The sequence below is a fragment of the Myotis myotis genome, unplaced genomic scaffold (genome assembly GCF_014108235.1).
Source record: "Myotis myotis isolate mMyoMyo1 unplaced genomic scaffold, mMyoMyo1.p scaffold_m19_p_9, whole genome shotgun sequence".
Classification (NCBI taxonomy): Eukaryota; Metazoa; Chordata; class Mammalia; order Chiroptera; family Vespertilionidae; genus Myotis; species Myotis myotis.
Genome location: NW_023416401.1, coordinates 44905593 through 44921060, shown reverse-complemented (window position 1 = coordinate 44921060; position 15468 = coordinate 44905593). Strand labels below are relative to the sequence as shown.

At 39.3% G+C, this 15468-nt stretch overlaps 1 pseudogene; it reads right to left on the bottom strand.

The window, feature by feature from the left end:
- Positions 1 to 244: 244 nt before the first annotated feature.
- On the bottom strand, positions 245 to 700 carry LOC118663280 (annotated as a pseudogene).
- Positions 701 to 15468: the final 14768 nt, after the last annotated feature.

The window sequence follows — 15468 nt, the reverse complement described above, 5'->3', positions numbered from 1 at the left end:
TAAAAGCCAAATATCACCCTCATCTTGGGTCTTGGTCATATTTCCCTTCCTCCTAGCTCCAAAAACCTTCAGTAGGAAAAGGGGAAACAGGAGGTAGAGGGTAGAAGAAGAGACTATTTGAGGGTCTTGAGCCTACAACTCACTCCAAAGGAAGGTGAGACAGCAGAGTCCCACCCAGAAAAGGGCCACTTGTCCCCTGCCTCTCCACCAGCTCCCCATATCTCCATGTGGCTTAGGCAGGGGGCTATGCCAGACCCATCTCCTCCAACACACTGCATGGTGACTCATCCTCCTCCTGCAGCAGGTCAGCCTGCTCAGAAGCCCTTAGCACACTCTTCTTGACATCACCTCCCATCAAGAACTCATCCAAGATGAAGTAACCCTACTCAAAATTAAAGATGATGTCCAGCTTACACACATTACCAAAGGATTTGTCCAGGAGCTCCACATATCTGTGGATCAGTTCCAGGGTGATGAGCTCATTGTCTTGCCCCTCGATGGTGCAGCAGAAGTAGAGGTTGGCGTATCTCTTATAGACAACTTTGAGGTCTCTCTACTTCAGGAAGCTGTGCATCTTGGGCTTGCGAGCCAGGACAACCTGCATGAGCTTCCAAACCATCTTTTTTCTCTCCTTGTCTGATGTGGCCAGGTACCATTTTTGCAGCCTCAGCTTTCCCTGCCGGCTCAACAGCAGGTTGAATCAATCATCCTGCAGCCTTCATCTTAGCGAGTTATGGCAATGGACTTTTTGAGTAGGACAATGCTTTGTGCAGTAATGTCTAGGCACTGCATGGTGCTTGGCATCCCTAACCTAGGAAAGAAATACCAGTAGCATCCCCTCCTCCAAATAGCCCCATGAATTTCTAATTATCTGCAATGGATCATTAGGAGTGCACTCGGAATGGAGAGCTTCTGGTTTAGACCAATCAGAACCCATCTCTGAATGGGGTGGGATCTATTTGGCCTCATGTTATGGGCTCAGAGTGTAGGAGAATAGATTTCTGATAGGAAATTGATGTTTACTATTTAATGAGAAAACTATAGATAATGTTTGCTGTGAATGGATGTTACTATAGGCTTTTTCAATTTCTATACCCTCTTCTGAAGTAATATCATCCTTAATATTTTAACTATCAATGTCAGGCTAATGGCCTCTAACTCAATCAATACAGCAAGATTTTTCTGCTGAGATCCCAGCCATTATATACAACACAAACTCATCTGTTACTCTAATCTCTACAGGGTGTGCTCCTGAGTTTCTCATCTGCTTTTTATTTCAAATTTGTGCTTCCATTTTAATTCACTTTTTATTAATCATCCCATGCTTTCAGCACACTGTATCCTCTATAAAAACTAAACAGCAAGTTATATTGATTATACTTCTTAAAAACTGTTATAACCCATTCTTTCTACTCACTTGTTATTGTAATACATTGAGTTATAAAAAAATGTAAGTATATTACTTGAAAAATGACTTCTCTACCTCATTTTGGTATCTTTCTGTCCCTCTACTATAAAATTACTAAGGCATTCTTTCACACATCAAGTCTGATTATTTCATTAATTTGGTGATTTCTATCCCACTGCTTGTTTCAGTAAATAGTTTTATTGGGATACAGTTTCCCACATTCACTTACACATTATGCATAGCTGTGTTCATGTGTCAAGAGCAGAGTTACAGAGCTGTCCCATTGAATAAAATGCCATTCCATTAGCATGCCATATGACACTCTGTGACATGTTGCTTCTATTATCACATCCTCGGCTATACATGTCTTGAGAACTATCTCACACTGCTTTGTCAAACCTGACTCGGCAGTTCATTGGATGCAGGATGCTCTTCCACAAGATCATGTCCAGTACATGTCATCTGCTTCATTCAACCCAAAGCATACTCTGCCAGTTTGGTCTAAATGCCCTTCCACTTCATTGCCAAAAAGTTACCTTCAGTGTAAGTTTTTCAGAATGTCTTCAGTGATCCTCATGAGATAGAATTAATAATTTCATTCCAGCTTTGCTTCTACACCTTAGCCTTACTCTATTATTGTAATAACTAGAGGCCCGATGCACAAAATTCGTACAAGAAGCTCGGCCATTGCAGCTGAGGCGGCTTGCCTCTACCCTTGCAGCCCCGGGTTTTGTCCGATGTTTGGAAAGTCAATCGGCTGTCTGGGCAAGAACAGTCACAACTTGTCCTGCCATCTTGAGTAGATAATAATCAGTTTACTCACCCAGATGGGAAATTTTGTGCTCATGGAGAATCTCTTTTGTGTAGATTAGAAAGCAAGTGTTTTCATTGGAAATGAAATCTCTAATTGATTCTAACTTTGGGGTTTAGCAGCTCCATATAATCCCATAGCTTTCTGCCCTTTGAGGTACTACTGATTTTCTAGAAAATAACTTCACTGCCACGTGGGTACTCAGTGCCACAGATATTCTAGACTTTAAATTAATTGTATTGTTAATATTAGTGCATTTTTTTTTGTGGTGGAATACCCCAAGACTTTATTTCTTGGAGGTGTGCCATCCCCTATAGGAGCCAATGAAAATGTTTGGATTTGGCGCCAATCCCTTAGTATTAATGACTTAGACTCTAGTAAGCAGAACATTGACCTATTTTCCTGAAGCTTATGAAGAATTTCCTTCAGAAAGTGGTTCACTGCTGATCTGTAAAAGTGCAAAGATGTACAGTATTGGCAGGTGGTATAATAATGACATGTGGTGAACACGTGGTATGAGAATATTGCTACTGCATATTAATAGTAGGTTCTTGGGCAGATCAGATCCTTTGAGGATGGAATTAAAAACAGTCTCTCTGGAAACATTTATATCACTAATTGTTTGGTGTTGTTTTTTATTTTTAATCATTCAGCAAATTTATTGAGCACCTACCACGTAACACCCATTGTGCTGGAATCTAGGAAAAAAAACATGTAAACATTCTTTTCCCCATGAAGCTCAGGAAATGGAAATACTCAAGTTGTAATTTTAGGAAGAAATGTAGATTTTCCCTGTAGTCATCACTCATGATTTTCCAAACACTTAAAATGCCATATTGAAAATAAGATTGCATATATCTGGCAGGGTAATGCTCCTGGTATTGCTAAAACAGAGGCCAAAATGTCACATAATCATAATGGAAGACACATTATTAGTATTGTTGGTACCTAATGAGAGAAAAATGAATAAATCTACTTTATTCAATTGAGAGTTCAAAATTAAAAGCACAGTTTAGGAAATCATTTCAGTTATAAATATATTTTAGAAGTATTCAACTACAAACCAGCAATTTGTTTTTAAAACTTTATTACTCAATATAAATATGGACATATGGTGTGAATAATGAAGTGAATCCAAATGAGTATTACTGAAGTCCAAAAAATAGATGTAGTAGAGTGAAAATTAAGGGGCACATTTAATAGTTGATGCTATCTGAAAAGAGGTGAGGATAAAAATTGTGTTTCCTAGGTGATAATATTGATGCTAGGCGGGTAGTTTAATTCATGTACTTACTAATGAGCATATTTTATTGCAGAATATAATTTTGCATTCCGTGGGAGCTGAATTAAGCAGCACTGCGAATATTGGTCCCTATTGGAATAAGCAGTTTCTACTCTGGATCTCTCATGAAATGGCTATCCTCTGGAAAAACATAAAAGATTTATGGCAGTTATTTAACACATAAAATAAAGATTCTACATAAGGCATTAAAGTTTGAAAGAAAAACAGGGCAGATAAGTAAATTAGTTCTATTTTTTGCTTTATTTTTTCATGTGTTGCTAAACAAGTCCCTTGATCTCTTTGTATCCCAGTGGGTTAGAAAGTTTGGTAATAAACAGAGAAGAGGGGATTTTCAGGAGTAGAAATTAGCTGCATTAAAGAATATGGCCATAGTAACCGCAACAAGTAGTTGTATTTGGAAGGAAGGCCTTATAAAGGTAAGGATGAATGCCAGTGGAATTTCAAACAATACCAAACCAGAAATAAATGATCAGGGTCACTATTTAGTCAAGGGAAGAGAGAATGTGGAAAAGAAACAAATGGGGAGTGGGGCGCTAAAATATGTAGAGATTAATGATTGGATGATATGAAGCAAACCTTCAAAAGCAAATGTGGTCGGGCTGCTGACCCTTTTGTGTTATGGTGGAAGGAGCACCCATCCCAAACTCCTATCAAGATGCCTTTTCCCTAAGCATCAGATTGGCACTTTACCATTTAATGTTTTAGTTTCTAAAGGACTTAGTGTTTTTTTAAAAAATAGATTCCCAGGCTAAATAATTAGCTGTGCCCCCATCTGTACTCCCTCATTCAACATTTAACAATATGTGTCCATTGTGGGCCCAAGGGTAACTTTCAGCTGCTCATGACCTGCTCTGTGGGATGGAGTTGCTCACAGTCCATGTCTCTCAGTTTACCTTGCACTCTGCCCTTCATAAAGAGGTTCACATTTCCTCTTTATCTTTTCACTGAAAGTAACAATCTTCACTACATACCAACAACATAAAAGGACAAAAAATGAACAGGCTAGCGTTTTGCTGGTGGGGTGCCATCCAGAACAAAGCACTCTGATTATGCCAGCTCAAAATATGTTCTTTTCATGTTACCATTTCTGTTGAACAGTTTTTTTATCTTTCTTTCATTCCTTTTTTTTTTTTTTTTTTTTTACCATTTCTGGAGAAATAAATGCCTGCTAATCGAGATGCGAGATAATTAATTGGCTATCTCTAGAATTTGTTCACAGGCAGATCCAGGCGGTGTGAGGCCTGAAGCTTATACAATCTGGGCATGATCTCTTAAAAATGCACACAAATTACTAAAACTAAATTAGGTACAAGGCCCTGGAAGGAGCCCATGCAATTTGGAAGGCCCCGAAGCTTAATCTTCATTAACTTCCAGGAAACCTGCCTCTGTATATAATTGCTCCTCACTTATTAGCAAGCGAGGAAGGGATGGCGAAGTCAGCAACTGGCTGGCCTTGGAGCACCAAGGAGAGTCAGGGATTGGCTATTGTCATCGGCGAGCTGATTGCTCTCAGAGACTGGGGCTGAGGATGTTCTTCTCTCTAAAATATCATCTAAAGAGCAGAGGAGGTCTAGGGAGCAACACATCTCAGCTCTTTACTTTTTAATGTGACACCCCCCACTGTCTCTGCATTGTGTGTCTTTCCTTTTTAAAGGTCCACTCTTCCTGAAAAATAGCACAGGCTAGATCTGCCTTTTAATAGTTCAAAATGGAGATGGCAAACTTTTTGTGTCTACATGTATTGTTGTACTAAATATTTTAAATAGGCCCTTACATAGTACTGCATCATTTATCCAACTATTAATTATTTAAGTATCTGTTATGGGTTTAATTGCATCCTCCAAAAAGCTAATATTCAAGTCTGAACCCCCAGAAGCTCAGAATGTGATCTTATTGGGCAATTGGGTCCTTGCAGATGTAATTTGTGAAATTGAGATGAGGTCATACTTGACTAGGCTGGGCTCTTCATTCAATAGGATTGGTGTCCTTATAAGAAGAGGAAATACATAGACCCACCAGAGATGAAACCACATGACAACAGAGGCAGAGATTGGAGCAGGTAGGGGGTGGGATGAGCAGGTCAGCTGCAAGTGAAGGTACTCCAAGGATTGCTGACAACCATCAGGATCTAGGAACAGGCAAGGAAGGGTTGTTTCTTACAGGTTTCAGAAGGAGGTGGCCCTACTGACAGTTTGATTTCAGGCTCTTGGCCTCCACACTATGAATGACTCCATTTCTGTTGTAACAAGCCATCCTATTTCTAGAGCTTCATTATGGCAGCCCTTAAAACCAATATGACATCGAATAACCATTATGAGTATTAGTTGCTGGACACATAGTAGAGAATATGATGCCATTCTCCCTGTCCTCGTGCAATTAATCCATTGAGTAATATCCACTCTCAACAATAACTATCTGCCTACCTATCTCTTTGTAACATATGCAATGAAAGTGGGAATCGAATCTTTCGATTTCAGTGTCTTTCTCTGTACCATGTGGACAAAATATATGAAATGCAAATATTTCTTTTATTGAAAAAATAGTGTATATATATATAATCTCTTATAAAATAGTAAGTTACCCAAATAATGGTTGAAAGACATTGCAGTTAGGTTCCAAAAGAGACAAATGGTTTGACAATAAGTGACAGAAACCTTGCCAGCATCCATTAGGCTATAAAAATAAATAAATAAAAGTTAAAAAATAGGTAAATTTTATGGGAGGCTTGAGTAGCTCCATGAATGACAACTAGTTCAGGAAAAATACTTGTTGGTGAAGAATCATGTCAGAACGTGTGATGTAGAGTAGAATTGTCTGGCTAGAGCCATGGAAGGGTATTTCACAGGATGTGCTAGAAATGTTAGGCAGAAATAGAATGTTCATTGAAAAGCCTATCACTTTTGGACTCTCTACTTATTATTAAGTCCTAGGCCAGTAAGCATGGGAACCTCGGTGAGTTATTTTTAAATCAGAGATAAAGATAAATATTGTGAAGTTACTTGTGAAGATTAATTCAGGTAACACATGCAAAACACATCAGTTAATCTGGGTAGGTAACCAGATTGGTACTGTTTATCATTGCCTGTGGACTAAAATTCTTCCCTACCACTCATTTCTTCATATTTTGTACCTCAGGGAAATGACAAATTACAATCAATTCATAGAGTGAAATGACTAGTTTCAAATTTTCAAGTCATGCACATCTTTTGAAAAGAGCAAACAAACACAATTTTTCCTAGTTTTTACTTTAAGTTAGATCTCATGTATTGAGTCAGCAGTCACTGAAAATATCTCTAAATTCCTACAACCAGAAAGTAAGCTAATCAGTTATATTCATATAGCAATTAACTCATCATTTGTTACTTATCTTGATTGAATTAGGATTCTGGAATCAAGGCAGAATGCTGTTTAATTTCAAAATTCAATCTGAGACCAAGAACAACACTCTATTCCAAAACCCACTCATAGAAAAAAATTACACATATGAAACATGATTATGTAAGATTATCCTTCTAGTTAAAAGGGTATTTGATAGGTGTGTGTGTGTGTAGTTATTAATCTTCAAATCCTTTATATTGAGTTGGCTCTTTATTTTTTAAGAAAATAATTTAATCAAATTTCATTTCTTGAAGAAATGCCGCAGTAGGCAAGGCAACCAAATTCTGGAATATGACTTGATTTGTAGATCACTTTGCCTCTGAGCACTAAGTTGTTTTGCTTTCTCAACATACTGCAAATGAACCTTGCTTTAGTTTTGGTAACTCTAGTCTCCCTACTAAAATATTCAATTGTTTGCATATGGTAGGCCTGCAAAGTATTATAAGTACTACAAGCATAAAAAAACATACATGAAATATCTCAACCCAAATTTAAAGATAGTTATTTTTTTACTGATTTATTTTTGTTTATTTTTAATATTTAGTTATTTTTACCACAGTTATTACATGTTTGGCTTTTCTCCTTAAATTGAACTTAACGTGTTCCATTAATTGAAAAATGACGACCACATTTATGTAAAAATACTTCTATCCATTTAAAGATGGAAGCTGAATGGGTTTGTCAACCCTGAGGATCAAACAGGTTGCATTTTATCATACAACATTTGATATTCAAAATGTCAGTAATTGAAACTAATATTTGTTAGCCTATGGTTAAACCCATATTGCCTCTTAATGCCACTATATTTACTTATACTAATACTAGAGGTCCGGTGCATGAAATTTGTGCATGGGGGGGTGGGTCCCTCAGCCCAGCCTGCACCCTCTCCAATCCAGGACCCCTCAGGGGACATCCCACTTGCAATCTGGGACCTCTGACTTCTAACCACTTGCCCTCTTACCAGCTTGATCGCTGCCTAACTGCTCCCCTGCTGAGACTTTAATTGAAATGTAAACTATGAGCTATAAAAAGAGTTTTTTATTTTTAATTTTTATGCAAAATTATGTTCCAATATTTTTAGAAAGTACCTGCCATTTTGCTACTCATATTGTAACTGTTGCATCTCCTAAAGGTGCAATTCATAACAATATTCTGAAATGCATATAATTGATGAGTAAGACCTCTGTTTATACCAGGGTGTGGAAGATATTAAAACCATCTCTGGGAAATGAATGTGAGACCATAAATGTAGTAAGTTTTTTTCTTTTTTTATCTTACATTCATTTACCTTTTTTCAAAATTTTGTGTGTTGCAGTTTTTCGGGTCATTTTGAAAAGATCTCTTTCTCGGTTGGCTTGGACAGGTGCTCCCATAGATACAAGAGCTGAGATTAGTGACCATTAAAGCAACAGCTGTGTTTGGGATAGCTGGGCAGCATATAGCAGCAATACTTTCCAAATTAGTTGTCTGAGAAAGATGTCTGTTGAGAACAACGCAGGAGATAAGTTGAACTGTCACACCCATATCCCATCCTTGTAAACTCTTAAAAATAATCTAAAGCCTTGGTAAGGTGGGTTAAATTGTATTTTAAATCTAATTAGATTGGCATTTAGAGTAAAAGTGCTACTCCCACCAGCTTTTTCTTTCATATATTCCACATAATAATTCTGCCATTTAATGATATTACAAAAATAAGGTATGTGAAAAAAGACACAGTCCTTTCGATTTTGTTCTTTCTAATTTAGAGAGTTTGTATAATTTGACCATATGTGCTGTATTATCTTCAGGTACTTAACCATGCCAGACAATGAGGCTGAAGGTAGAAAGACATTTTTTTTCTCTCTTTATTGATTAAGGTATTACATATGTGTCCTTATTCCCCCATTGTCCTCCCTACCCCCCCGCTCATGCCCTCACCCCCCTGGTGTCTGTGTACACTGGCTAGGCTTTTATGCATGAATACAAGTCCTTTGGTTGATCTCTCCCCCTTACCCCCACCCTCCCCTACCTTCCCTCTGAGTTTTGACCTGATTGATGCTTCTCTGTCTCTGGATCTGTTTTTGTTCATCAGTTTACGTTGTTCATTACATTCCATAAATGAGTGAGATCATGTGATATTTATATTTCTCTGACTGGCTTATTCCACTTAGCATAATGCTGTCCAGGTCCATCTGTGCTGTTGCAAATGGTAAGAATTCCTTCTTTTTTACTGCATCATAGCGTTCCATAGTGTAGATGTACCACAGTTTTTTAATCCACTCATCTGCTGATGGGCACTTAGGCTGTTTCCAAATCTTAGCTATGGTAAATTGTGCTGCTATGAACATAGGGGTGCATATATCCTTTCTAACTGATGTTTATAGTTTCTTGGGAAATATTCCTAGAAGTGGGATCACTGGGTCAAAGGCGAGTTCCATTTTTAGTTTTTGAGGAAACTCTATACTGTTCTCCACAGTGGCTGCACAAGTCTGCATTCCCACCAGCAGTGCAGGAGGGTTCCTTTTTCTCTGCATCCTCTCCAGCATTTGTCGTTTGTTGATTTGTTGATGATAGCCATTCTGACAGGTGTGAGATGGTACCTCATTGTTGTTTTGATTTGCATCTCTCGGATGATTAGTGACTTTGAGCATGTTTTCCTATGTCTCTTGGCCTTCCTTATGTCCTCCTTCGAAAAGTATCTATTTAGGTCGATTGCCCATTTTTTGATTGGGTTGTTGATATTCCTTTTGTTAAGTCATATGAGTGCCCTATAAATGTTGGAGATTAAACCCTTATTGGAGATAACATTGGCAAATATGTTCTCCCATGCAGTGGGCTTTCTTGTTGTTTTGTTGATGGTTTCTTTTGCTTTACAGAAGCTTTTTATTTTGATGTAGTCCCATTTATTTATTTTCTCTTTCGTTTCCATTGCCCTAGGAGCAAATTGGTGAAGATATTGCTTCGGCATATGTCTAAGATTTTGCTGCCTGTGGATTACTCTAATATTTTTATGGTTTCCCATCTTTTGTTTAAGTTCTTTATCCATTTTGAGTTTATTTTTGTGTATAGTGTAAGTTGGTGGTCTAGTTTCATGTTTTTGCATGTATTTAGACCAGTGATGGCGAACCTATGACACGCACGTCAGAGGTGACACACAAACTCATTTTTTTGGTTGATTTTTCTTAGTTAAATGGCATTTAAATATATAAAATAAATATCAAAAATATACATCTTTGTTTTACTATGGTTGCAAATATCAAAAAATTTCTATATGTGACCCGGCACCAGAGTTAAGTTAGGGTTTTTCAAAATGCTGACACGCCAAGCTCAAAAGGTTCACCATCACTGATTTAGACAGACATTTTAAAGGGCTAGAAAATGTCTTAATAGTCCTGGTTCTCAAAAATTGAGTGTGAGGCTTTTGGGAACAAGTTTATTTACGTCAAACAATTAAAAAGCCAGTATTATTTTGAAAATAGTTTATTATGCTCCATGATATAAAGTCACACACAGTTCACTACCTTTCTGGAAATCAAGGCTTCTCTTTTGACTTCTTCATCAGAAAAACAACAGTCTAGGGAATCTAGGGAGACTGCATGTCCAGGGTCTTGTTGGTTGATAAATCAAACTTTGACTTATCCTTGGGGTTCAGGCTTCTAACCTTTGGAGCAAGGAGCAGACAAAGTAAAATGAAGGGAAAATCTACCACATCTTTTAAGTATACAAGTTTCCCTTGAGACTAGGGGTCCGTCCCGAAGACCATCAGGAGGGATTCAGAAAGGATCGCGATGTTTGCTTCTCCAAATCCAAGGCATGCAAGTAAAATGCTTCGGTGCCTTTTCAGTGAAACAGCATTTGATTTCTCATGAGAATCTGAATGTCGCCAGAGAAGCAGCTTTTAATTAAGAATATAAGTAATAACACCTCTCAGGAGGGCAGTGGAAATGATCACCAGTGTCAGAATATTAACGTTTACTATTTTTTTTCCTTTCCAAATGGTCCCTTACATCTTAATTCCTACATTGTAAGCCAGATTTCTAATGAAACACCTATGGTTTCTGAGTCTGGTGTTGTTCAAAATTAAATCCAACATTTACTTGCCGAAATCCTCAACACCTGTGACTCCATGAAAGTGTGAGGAACAGTTTATCTTCTGTAAAATTCCAAGTTATAGTTCATAATGGAAGACACCCCTGAAAACTTTTATTTCTTTTTATTACTGAGTCAGATTGGCCGTTTTTAGGCAGGGACTTTATCTGCTGCTCTTGCCCTAATGATTTATATTTTCTAGTCTGCATCTTGATACAAATGCATGAACAAAGACACAGCTGGCTGGGACCAAGATGCCTCGCCAGTTTTGACATTGGTCCATTGGGTGGCCACAGGTGTAACATAAGGCTGAAATTCTTGCATCTGATTGGCTGATTGAGACAACTTCAGTCACCGATCAAAAGCTGGTTCAGGTTGTGATAAGATACAATGCTAATATTAAGCAATGTGTCTGTGTGTACTAGTTTGCTCTGGTTGCCGTAACAAAGTACCACAGACTGAGTGGCTTAAACAACAGAAGTTTATTGTCTCACAATTGTTTAGGTTGGGAAGTCTGACACTGAGCTTTGGCATGGTTGGTTCCTTGTGAGGCCTCTCTCCTTGGCTTATATGTAGATAGTGGTCTTCTTCCTGCCTTTACATCAGTGGTTCTCAATCTGTGGGTCGCGACCCCTTTGGGGGTCGAACGACCCTTTCACAGGGGTCGCCTAAATACATCCTGCATATTAGATATTTACATTACAATTCATAACAGTAGCAAAATTACAGTTATGAAGTAGCAACGAAAATAATTTTTTTAATATATATTTTATTGATTTTTTACAGAGAGGAAGGGAGAGGGAGAGAGATAGTTAGAAACATCGATGAGAGAGGAACATCGATTCAGCTGCCTCTTGCACAACCCCCAACTGGGGATGTGCCCGCAACCTGGGTACATGCCCTTGACTGGAATCGAACCTGGGACCCTTCAGTCCGCAGGCCGACGCTCTATCCGCTGAGCCAAACCAGTTAGGGCAGCAACGAAAATAATTTTATGGTTGGATGTAACCACAACATGAGGAACTGTATTAAAGGGTTGTGGCATTAGGAAGGTTGAGAACCACTGCTTTACATGGTCTTCCCTCTGTACTTGTCTGTGCCCTAATTTCCTCCTCTTCTGCAATCATAGCTATACTGGATTAGAGACCATCCAAATGACCTAATTTGAATTTATCTCGTTAAAGATACTCTCCAAATACTATCATATTTTGGGCTTGTACCATATAAATATGGGGGGGAGGGGGTCACAGTATAGTCTCTAACACTGTGACTAAAGAATTCCACTCCATGTAGCCTCTTTTCCCAAGAAATTTTGGAATGGCCTCTATTTACTCCAAACCACTCTTGTTGCTGCCACTTGAGTGCTAAATAAAGCAGAAAACAAAGAAAGAAGATGGAAGAAGGAGTCAGTCTAATGAAATATTATTTATAGATCACGTGAAGCCTGATTTAGAGAAGAACACACCAGGGGTGTAGATGATGAAGGGAAACTCAATCTTGTATAAATAATTATGTTAACCATTGATAATAATCATGGTCATTCTGTGAACTTAAAACAGATATGCTGGATCTCTCTGGAGAGGAGAACCAAGATGGCGGCATAGACTAACGCCGGAGTTTGCTGCCTTGAACAACTACTTCAAAAGTGAAACTAAAAAACGGAATGGACATCACCCAGAACCACAGGAACGCTGGCTGAGTGGAAGTCCTACAACTAGGAGGAAAGAGAAACGCAAACGGACACTCAGAGGAGGCGCAGTGCTGAAGTCAAATTCTGAGGTGCGGAGTGCGCGGAGCGGGCTGGCGGCGGAGGGCGCGGTTGGCATTTTCAATCGGGAGGGAGTCGCAGACTCTGAGTTCCAGATACAGGCGAGTCTTTAGGGACCCAGACTCAAACGGGAGAAGCGGGACTGTCTGGCTTCGGTCAAAGTGAGTGCAGCTTTCTCTCCGAGGTTTGCAGTGGGTGCTGGGACTCAGAGAGGCAGAGCCCCTGGGGACAGGACTGAGAGCTGCCATAACTGCTCTCTCCAGCCCACCCTGTTGATCCTGTGCGACCCGCCCCGCCCAAGCCCTGCACAGAGGCATTTGCCAGATAGCCTCAGGCAAAGGCTAGATTAGCACCTCCCTAGAGGACAGAAGTTCTCTCACTGCTGACACAGCTGATTCTCATAGCCACTTGGCCTGGAGGTCAAACCCTCCCTGGTATTAGCTACAACAATCAAGGTTTAACTATAAGACTGCGCACAAAGACCACTAGGGGGTGCACCAAGGAAGCATAACAAAATGCGGAGACAAAGAAACAGGACAAAATTGTCAATGGAAGATATAGAGTTCAGAACCACACTTTTAAGGTCTCTCAAGAACTGTTTAGAAGCCGCCGATAAACTTAATGAGATCTACAAGAAAACTAATGAGACCCTCGATGTTATATTGGGGAACCAACTAGAAATTAAGCATATACGGACTGAAATAACGAATATTATACAGACTCCCGACAGCAGACCAGAGGAGTGCAAGAATCAAGTCAATGATTTGAAATTCGAGGAAGCAAAAAACACCCAACCGGAAAAGCAAAATGAAAAAAGAATCCAAAAATGTGAGGATAGTGTAAGGAGCCTCTGGGACAGCTTCAAGCGTACCAACACCAGAATTATAGGGGTGCCAGAAGATGAGAGAGAGCAAGATATTGAAAACCTATTTGAAGAAATAATGACAGAAAACTTCCCCCACCTGGTGAAAGAAATGGACTTACAGGTCCAAGAAGCGCGGAGAACCCCAAACAAAAGGAATCCAAAGAGGACCACACCAAGACACATCATAATTAAAATGCCAAGAGCAAAAGATAAAGAGAGAATCTTAAAAACAGCAAGAGAAAGAAACTCAGTTACCTACAAGGGAATACCCATACGACTGTCAGCTGATTTCTCAACAGAAACTTTGCAGGCCAGAAGGGAGTGGCAAGAAATATTCAAAGTGATGAATACCAAGAACCTACAACCAAGATTACTTTATCCAGCAAAGCTATCATTCAGAATTGAAGGTCAGATAAAGAGCTTCACAGATAAGGAAAAGCTAAAGGAGTTCATCACCACCAAACCAGTATTGTATGAAATGCTGAAAGGTATCTTTTAAGAAGAGGAAGAAGAAGAAAAAGGTAAAGATACAAATTATGAACAACAAATATGCATCTATCAACAAGTGAATCTAAGAATCAAGTGAATAAATAATCTGATGAACAGAATGAACTGGTGATTATAATAGAATCAAGGACATAGAAAGGGAATGGACTGACCATTCTTGGGGGGGAAAGGGGTGTCGGAGATGCGGGAAGAGACTGGACAAAAATCGTGCACCTATGGATGAGGACAGTGGGTGGAGAGTGAGGGCGGAGGGTGGGGTGGGAACTGGGAGGAGGGGAGTTATGGGGGGGAAAAAAAGAGGAACAAATGTAATAATCTGAACAATAAAGATTTAATTAAAAAAAAAAACAGATATGCTGTAAAAATAGTGAACTTATAGTTATAAATATGACAATGTGATTCAGAAAGTCTCTATGAAATCCAAAAAACTGGAAGCTGTTTATTTTGCTATGAAATATTTATATTTGGACGCTGAGTTAATTCTAATCCTTACTAATAAAAGTCTAAGTGATCGTCATGCCATGATGTCCTCACGCCATCACAAGATGGCTGTGCGTGCTGCAGGTGTGCCCAGGTGGGAGGGTCTGGGCTTGATACTTCATGCACGGCAGGGAGCCTACTTGGGAGTCCCACCTCCCCGCAGCTTTGCACTGGGAGGCCTGCCTAGGGGTCCCGCCTCCATGTGGTAAGGCCTGCCTGGGGGTCCCACCTGCTCCCGGCTCCGCTCGCAATGCCTGCCTGGGGATCCTGGTGTCCTGGGTCCTGGGGGTCCTGCCTCCTGTCACCGTGGCATGGAGGCAGGACCCCCGCCTCTGGCCTACCTCTTTGGGGCAATCATTGAGGAGCCCCAAAAGGTGGGCGGGGCCTACCACTTTGGGGCAATTGATCCTGGGGCTCCTGCACTATGACAGAGCACAGGCCAGGCTGGAGATCCCCCTGAGTGCATGACTTTCATGCACCGGGCCCTCTAGTTATTAATATCAGGAAAAGGAAAAACTGAAAATAATAAAAGTGGATCTGGTATTTTGAAAAAGAACAGCCCTGTTGATGGTTGGTTTTTATTTCATTTAATATGATGATCATTCAGAAAATGTACAAATAGCTTTATTTTCTTCAATTTTATTTGTTTCAACTCAAGCAAAGCATCACATGATTGATAATATAATTAAAATCCATACATATACAAACAAGAAAAACGGCCCAGTTAAATAATGTAAAAATGTATTATTGGCATCTAAGTGATCTACTGTAAACTTCTCAATATATGGTAGCAGTTAGAAGCAAATCCATTTTTTATTTCATTTTCTTAAATAAAATAAGTAATAACTGCATAAATAATCTGGGAAACCTCTGCTCTTAT